The 7,554-nt window shown below is 43.7% G+C and overlaps 1 pseudogene; it reads right to left on the reverse strand.

The window, feature by feature from the left end:
• Positions 1-1,705: 1,705 nt before the first annotated feature.
• LOC119314824 lies at positions 1,706-7,203 on the reverse strand (annotated as a pseudogene).
• Positions 7,204-7,554: the final 351 nt, after the last annotated feature.

Below are 7,554 nucleotides of genomic sequence, written 5' to 3' on the forward strand. Positions count from 1 at the left end.
TATATTAGGCAATCATATTCATGGAAACTTCTATGGCATAGAATGTGACTTGCAAATTGGGTTCAGTAATAGAATCGTCGAAGAACCAAAAATGTTTTTAATTGTACTTTTACGTACAATTAGATTACCTAACATGTTCGTCTAGATTCACTTGGTTTAGTTTGGTGCAAATAAGATGTCCTACACATTTATCAAATTAAAAATTCTGCATTGGTTTAAACGTTGAAATCTAGTTATCATAATTTTCATTATGATACTACACATTCATCGTAAAGAGAGACTAGTGTATTTGAACTCAACTTCGCCAGTCGGATTGGTTTGTCTATGTGTGGTATAACTTATTAGTACGTGGTGTGAACTTACGCTTCTGTAAAGAAAAATTGAAAAGGAGGTTAAATCCCCGGCCTCTGCATCAATTGATGCATGCAACCATCTTTATTAATTATTCCACAAAGGTCTGACAAGAATATACATCAATTCACCCGAAGCCACCACTCACACCTACAAACTTGATAATATGGAGTGCTCTCACTCCCCATATCTAAAACCGGTGTTGTCGCCGATCCATCGACATAACATATCGGGACCAACAACCGGTGCAGCCTACCTAAAGCGCACACCACATGCATACGTTTTAGAAGCCGCCATCATCATCGGACCACTGACCCATCTTTAGGAGAGAGATCTGCATCATCCTTGCCATACTAGACATGCGTCGACGCCACCACGGCGCCCAACGGTGCCACCGCCCTACACTCGTTCGTCCAGACGCGAAGACTCTGGAAGATCTATCGTGCGTAGCACCTGCCAACCAGGCATGACTCAGCGTAGCACCTGTCGGTCATGCATGACTTGACAGCTCCATCGAAGCTCCGTGCAAGAAGAAGCCGCTCCACCTCCTGCCTCTCTTTTCTAGCGCTGCTCCAATCTGACTTCTCTTATGAAATTTCAAGTTTATGCTTCCTCCTGCTTTGCATGAAAAAGAGGTCAAAAAGTCTGTCGATTGGGCGGGTTAATTTTCTTTTATCTTCTTGTCAACCATCGAGGCGACATGAGAGCCCAAGAGAGAAAGGGGCTATTCGAAATAAAGAAGAATCCTTTCTCGACACAAACGATGCTCTCAAGAGAGAAACGACACCGTAGTACCGCCGTCGTCCGATCTGGAAGATCAGATCCTAGGGTTTTTCCCGAGGCAGCACGAGTGGGTCAACAACAGTTACACGACGATGCCTTCATCAAGGCAACCCCGCAAAACGCCGCCATCGCCCGCCAACGGCTCGATTTTCACCGGCAATTATGTCTCCCCATCTCGTAGCTGGGACTAGATGACGAATCTCGAGATCCGACCACCCAGCCGCAGGCTGGCCACCTTTGACGGAAGAGATGACCACCACCGTTGGCTGCACCGGTCAAAACAAATCTAACCGGATGTGTCGCTGACATGACCACCAGCTGCAAATTGAGGCTCTATTTTATCTGTTTAATAATCTTTCAGATGTATAATCTATACTTGTATAGTGGCTCTCCCCTCTTGGGCCCGCGGCGGTCGCCCCTTTTGCCCAGCCTATGGCTGGCCCTGGATTTGGTACTTGCATCTATATGCTTTCATGTATAGAAATGTTGCTTGATGCAAGCAGAGATAGATGTTTCAGTTGCACTGAATTTGTTTCATTTCAGATGCATATAAATTAAAGAAAAACGGCGGAAACACGATGTAGAAACACTATTTTATCACATTAATTACAATGAGAAACATTTCGACACATGCACATGTCTAATCACATTTATCTAAATTCCTCTTTAGCTTTTCACCGAAGAAAAACGGCTCGGCATGGTGCGCGTTTGCATCTAGCCAGAAAGAAAATGTGCCCGGTGTATAATGTCAAGGGAGGTAAGGATGTTATCTCCCGGACATGAGGTTCACCAAGCCCGGGTTTTTCATATCCCAGAACTCGCTCATGGAAGAGAGCGTCATCAGCGCGACAACCACGGACCTCATCGTGGGCCTCAGCTTGGGGTCCTCCTCTGTGCATGCGTTCGCCAAGTGCATCATCTACATGCAGAAGGCAACATATTTTTATCCAATCGAACAACGTAAGCAAGGGCCAGAGCATGTTTTTTCTAACCATTAGAATGGCGTCCATGGGATAGTCGTCTCCCAGCTTCGGATCAATCAGCTTCTGTAGGCCTTCTTTCGTATCCAGTGCAGTGAGGGCCTCCTCAAACTACAAGAATCAGTATGGTAAAAAGTCATCAAAGAGCCAAAGAAAAACTTCAGCAAGGAAGCAAAAGCGGCCAGCCTAGTGGTTTTATGAAGCGCCGAGAGCAGAAAGTATTATTACATAGCTTGAAAAACCATCTTATATTATGGGACGGAGGAAGTAGCTTAGAAACACAATTACCAGATAAACCAGTCCCCTTGAACCACTAGCAGATCCATCAGTTGATCGGACGATGGCATCTTTGGCTGAGATAAGTTCGTACAAGACAACACCAAAGGCATACACATCAACCTTACGAGAAATATCACCGTATCGAACATATCTGCCAACACCATTTCCCATAATTGTCAACATTCGTCAAAATCAGCAACTACTCTGCAGTAAGTGGAATGACAAAAGTAGATGTTCATTCCTCAAAAAAAAAGAGAGAGAGAGAGAGTACAAGTTCAGGAAACCTACTCTGGAGGCATGTAACCGAATGTACCAACAACACGCGTTTGCAAAGATGCACCACCAACTTCTGTAAGCTTTGTCAGACCAAAATCTGCAACCTGGAAGATACACGTAAACAACATTACATGAAGGATGGACAGCACAGAACATATAAAAACACTTGAATCATTCCTACCTTTGCACGGTGTTCTTGTCTATCAAGATGTTTGCGGATTTGATGTCCCGATGTATGTACACTGGAACGGTATGCTCATGAATGTACTCAAGACCTCTTGCTGAATCTAGTGCAATCCGAACTCTTTCAGCCCAAGAAAGAGGCTCATAACCTATACAACGGCGTCGAGAGATTAATTTGCCGGAAGCAAGAGAACAGAAAATGGCACATTCGGTATTTTGAGAGGCAGAACATTACCAGTTCCACGCAAATGTTGGCTTAAATTGCCATTCTCGATAAATTCATAGACAAGGAACAAAGAACTCTCTATGCAATAACCAATCAAGCGCACCTGCATGAAATCGAACATTGTAACGAATTAACCTGGCTAAAGATTTACGGGATCATCCCCATGGAAAATCAATATTTTCATCCCAATAAAAATCAGTGTCGTTTACTTGAGCAAATAAAATATTTACGAACCAGATTCTTATGGTGAACATGTGTCAAAACCTTTAACTCGGCAAGAAACTCTTGAGTAGCCTGCATGTCCATTTTTTTAATGGCGGCTTTCTGGACAGTGCACAACACAAGAGAAGCAAAGCAAGTCATTTCGAATGAAGTACATGTTTGTGGCATGTGGGTTTCTGAAATGCAATTGAATTGAAAAAAAAACACTAACCTCGCCTCTAAGCTCAGCATAATACACAGCACCAAAACCACCTTGTCCTATTTTATGAGTTATGCTGAAGCCTTCTGTAGCATTAAAAAGTTCTTGGTATGTGAACTCCACTGATTTGTCAACTGTAATGTCAGCAGCTAGTGAAGCTACGTCAGCTTGAGTGGTCAATGGTGTCACCTTTTGCATTAATACTGTACTGTCTGGAACAAAAAGAATAATAAATTCAGTAATAGTAGAAGCCACATTCTGTTGTAACACTCAAGGCCTGTTCAAGGAAACACAAAAGAAAGGCAAATTGGAAGCATAATTCAAGGTTATCTAACTTTCTCTATCTTCCAAAGTAAACTTATAGATCCCTGACATAGCTCGCTGGTTATACTTGACGTCTCCCAAACTATTACTCATAATCATAACTCATATCATACTCTATTTACTCCACAATATTTCCAGGTTCACAAACAGGGGCGGAGCCAGGGGGGATGAACAGGGGCCTGGCCCCCCCCCAATGATCCACAATTTTAATAGGAGTGACGAGTAATTACCAACGAGATTAGATCAATATACGTACTCGGCCCCCCCTATACTCGAATCCTGGCTCCGCCACTGTTCACAAAGATCAATATAATTGCTCATAAGATAGGCAAGCATGGTTTCAAACCACCCTAATCCACTCATATTTTTGTAGCAGAAAATCGCTGAGATGAACGAATGACAGATATTAACTTGAAGCAGTGAAATTAGGACATGCAAATGCTTGTCTACAAAAGAAATTATAAGACTAACTCTCAGTTGTGGGTTTAGAGATCCATACAGAAATTATTGTTACCTAGCCGGGTAGATACTCCAGAAGATGGAAGCATGACATCCTGTTTCGCCTTTCTTCGCCTATAAAACAAGAATAACAAGACACCTAAGACTAGTGCAACTACACCAGCCACAGCCCCTCCTGCTATAGCTCCTGCTGAAACTCTTTTTCCTGTTCCAGGGAGTTGAATATGAATAAGCATCATAGTTCTCTCACAATAGCCGACAACATCCATTTTTTGTTCCCCCCAAAAAATAACTTAACGGCGAGCAATAATTAACTCGTGAAAGGACAAAGTCTGCCTTTGTTTTTAACTTTGATTTATGGTTTTTTTAAATAACTTACCACGTGGATAACTATGCCATGTGGTAGGCGTCTGGCTGTACTACGCAAGATGAGGATACTTATCAGCACAACTGCACAAGAAGGAACGTAACATGCAAGGCCAAAGCAAATCAAGTGGATAAAAGTATAAGTTAAAATAACAGCTCTTACCCTGCTGCTGATTTAAGAGGACGGTAACTTCCAGCGCGATCTGGGAAACCAAATAAGCAGAGTAAAATATTTTAGGAAGACGTTATCAATTCTACCCAACATACAAGAATGATGCATCAAGTCATTTTAAGCCTTGACGCCACCACAGTAACAACATGGTATTGGACTATTGGTATCATCAAATGGATTGGATTGTAGGTTTCACTTCAACTTGTTTCTCGAAATTAATAATTACGCAAGGATTATTGGACCTCAGATATTTTTGTTGGGAATATATGTTTGTGGTCCACCCTCTGTTCATCCGCATTTTTCTGTGTGGTGCCCCACACAATTGCACATCTGGGGCTAGGGGGTGGGACTTTCTTACACTGTCTTTTCAAAGAGTCCACCTACACAGATAAGATTCCTAGTTATTAATCTAGTTTCTGGGTAGAGTTCAGATCAAACTATCAAACACGATATAATTTGTCTATTAATGGGTTCTACTATTGAGTCCCACCATGATCATGTATGAATTCCATTAATCACATAGGTCGCTATTAAGGATGTAACCTAATTCATGACCTAGTTTATTTCAATTATCAATGTATCCGGGTAGTCTTTCCAGTATAAATACAAAGTATAATGTATTCAGTTGATAATTGACCAAATTCCTTATGCTTTTAATACTTAAGTATATTGTAGCAAGTACTAATTTCCATGATAATTAAACATGTAAAGTAATTCCATGAATAAATGTATACATGTGTAATTTCACAAGAGAAGTATGTTTTTGGTCCAGAAATTTACAAGAAGTCGACATCTAGTCGTTCATCTTTTTTCGGTTGACATTTAGTCCCTCATGTCTCAAAACCAGAGACATTTCATCCAAATCCAGAAATATGGGGGAAATCCGCTGAGGTGTCACTAGTTTTTCTCTCTCCTTCTTGCCTTTCTCTCTCATACAACAACGTTTCCTCGAACAGCTTGTGTGCGTTCGCCCTACATACCCATGGCGACGTTGCCGAGCTCGAAGCCGGCCATCCTGCGCTGGTGGTAGCTGCACCACAATCACTTGCCCACGTGGATGAGCTTATTGCAATGCTTTTTTTATTTTATACTGGTCGGTCTATATTCAGTTGTCTTTTCATTCTCCAATTTTTTTGTCCTTGATAAATATCAAATATAAGCAGGGTTTTGATTACCGCTCAAGAAATTCCGTAACCGTGCGGTTACCGCGTTTCTCGCCGCCCCACAGAAACATGGTACTGACCAAAAAATAAATAAAACTTGTTTTTTTTAATTTGAACGGTAGCACCAGCTCCGCCTTCGATGAAGGGCACGGAGCACCTACCACTACGACACTAGCGAGTTAACTAATATGAGTATAATATACATATCCATACCTAGCTCAAATAAATTTGAATTCAAAATTCGTTTGAAATTTTCTGAACTATTTTCGATAACCGTGCGTTTCTCGCCCCCACCCCCTTTTATTATTTTGGATCCGGTAAAGCCTGCAAGTTTTTTGTGCGGGTGAAATATAAGTTGGAACTACGAACAAGTAGAGTCATAAACAGTTTTTTTTAATCTTGAAAAAGAGGACTCTGATTCCATAGTCCATGTACTAAAACCTCATCACGAATTTTGAACAGAGAACCGGTACGTACCTTTGGCAGGGATATAGACGATGCCGCTCCCGGTGGCACCGTCCATGCCCGGATTATACCTCCTGAGTAGGTCCATCTGTTCCGGCGAGGAGAAGTTATAAGTTGTGGCGACGGAGGCGAGCGTCTCATTGTCCCTGAGCGGGAATGTGCGGAAGAGCCCGTAATCCGTGGAGATCCCGGCGTCGCCGCAGGAGCAGTTGACGGTGACCTGGATGGTGGCGCCGTCGGGGATGCTGTTGGGCGGGTAGGTATTGGTGGCCTGCAGCCAGTCGGCGGTGGTGAGGTTGTTGTAGTTGCTGGCGATGCTGACGTAGGTTTCTCCGGTGGCGACTTTGTAGGGGATGGAGGAGGCGAGGTAGGTGGAGGGCCGTGCGAGGCACTCGCATGAGAAGTAGACGTCGACGCGGTCCCCGGCGGCCAAGAAGTCGAGATTGGGGTACCCTTGGTTATATTTGCCGAACGTTCGGTAGTTGAAGAAGCCGAAGAGCTGCGCGATGTAGGAGAGGTTCGTGTTGGGCGTGACGTAGTAGGAGCCCAGCGCGAGGTCGCAGCCCTCGCTGCAGCCGTCCCTCGCCGCGGTGGCCGTGTTGGAGGCTAGGAGGGGGAGCAGCAGCAGGAGGAATGGTAAGAGCAGAGACGGCCGAGCTTCCATGACGCGGGGTAGCGCGAAAGCCGAACGTCCCCAGGGGAGGAAGCCCGGCACCATTGGAGAGTCTCTAGTCACGCCCTCACGCGTTGGGAGGCAGCAATGATAGGTGGGCGAGGAGGGTACGTTTACAGCCAGTGGGAGGTGGTGGCTCGGTCGTATATGTTTACAGGAGATTTTTAGTGAACGCATGTGTATAGTGTATTGATTCAACAAAACTAGTAAGGGAGGGTGTCATTTTTGGAAGGTCAAATATGCTGTTTTCTTTTTTCTTTTCAACAAAGGCGGTTCGTCTTACTAGTCAGCAATAAACTTCTGGCTTCTGGGAGGATTCATGCATGCCTCTTACTAGTCAGCAATAAACTTCCAACACGGCACAAGTGTTGGCAGGGACACCATTACTGAACATTGACTTTTGCTGGAATTTATCCTCATAGGTGGCCTGCTA

Source organism: Triticum dicoccoides, chromosome 6A (assembly GCF_002162155.2).
Source record: "Triticum dicoccoides isolate Atlit2015 ecotype Zavitan chromosome 6A, WEW_v2.0, whole genome shotgun sequence".
In the NCBI taxonomy this organism is placed as follows: domain Eukaryota; kingdom Viridiplantae; phylum Streptophyta; class Magnoliopsida; order Poales; family Poaceae; genus Triticum; species Triticum dicoccoides.